Source organism: Temnothorax curvispinosus, unplaced genomic scaffold (genome assembly GCF_003070985.1).
Source record: "Temnothorax curvispinosus isolate PA1 unplaced genomic scaffold, ASM307098v1 QBEX01009357.1, whole genome shotgun sequence".
Lineage (NCBI taxonomy): Eukaryota > Metazoa > Arthropoda > Insecta > Hymenoptera > Formicidae > Temnothorax > Temnothorax curvispinosus.
This window is the reverse complement of record NW_020219137.1, coordinates 7,213-8,284: the sequence shown is the minus strand read 5'-3', so window position 1 is coordinate 8,284 and position 1,072 is coordinate 7,213. Positions and strand designations below refer to the sequence as shown.

The 1,072-nt window shown below is 29.0% G+C and overlaps 1 long non-coding RNA gene across 1 annotated transcript; it reads left to right on the top strand.

Moving 5' to 3' along the window:
• On the top strand, positions 1-828 carry LOC112458929. The gene is made up of 3 exons (XR_003041257.1): positions 1-48; positions 401-575; positions 668-828. It is a non-coding gene; the product is annotated as an uncharacterized LOC112458929 (long non-coding RNA).
• Positions 829-1,072: the final 244 nt, after the last annotated feature.

Sequence of the window (1,072 nt, the reverse complement as noted above, 5' to 3'; positions counted from 1 at the left end):
TTACGTTCTATAATAGATTTGTCCTTGGACATTAAAAATATCATCAAGGTTCGTCAATGCTATTATTTCAATGGTACCAAACAGTGTAACTTTCTATAAAATAACCTCAAAATTTAGCGAAATATGTAAATGATAACGTATAAATAACCTGGTACACTATGCATGAAGACGATTTGTTGAAGTATTGTGCGGCTTTAATACATCATTGTTTGCATATATCACTGTAAAAGTAATTTAGTATAAAATTGGTATAAAGTTGATAGATATGTAACAAACGATCAGTACAAACAAGACCAAAACTGACTTTTTATTTATTTCTATATTTTTTTCACATATATGTGCTATAATCACACTCTAAAGTATATAAATAGATTATTGTAAGCATATTTTATATGTACAGGGCAATGAATATGTCTTAACATATGGGATCAATTGTTGTATCAAATTCAAAAAACCACCATTTGAAAAATTTGACCCTGGCTAAGATAAACATCAGTGAACAATATATTATAAGGAAAACTCTGTACAAGATACTAGAAATGCTAAAAGATGACCAAGAAACTTTTACACAAGTCGTAAGTAAAGCTGCTTATTATAATTAAATTATGTATATATTAAATTACAACCTTTTTCTTATCTAAACTATATTGAATTCTTCTTGTTTTAGAGGCTATTAGACAACAATCCCTTGTAATACAGAGAAAGACTTGGAACACTATAATGGAATAGCTTAGATTTGCAAACATCCGTAAACAAAGGAAAAAATCTTAAAAGGTAAAAAAGTAATATAATGTATTTATGTCTGTTAAGTTAGCACCCTCCATAAAAAACCGGAATAACACATATGCAGAAATTAAGTGCTCTTTATGCGTTAATTATGTGCTCTATTCACGATTTTTGTGCTCGAGCGGTTTCGTGGGAAATTGCAATTGAAACTGAGGGTGTTGGCTTAACGTAAGCTAGCACCCCCACTCATTAAAATTACATATAAAATAAAAAACTCAATATGCTAGAATTATATGCTTTTTATGTGCTTTCAAATGCCTCAAACAAAATTAGTCTATCTGTAATA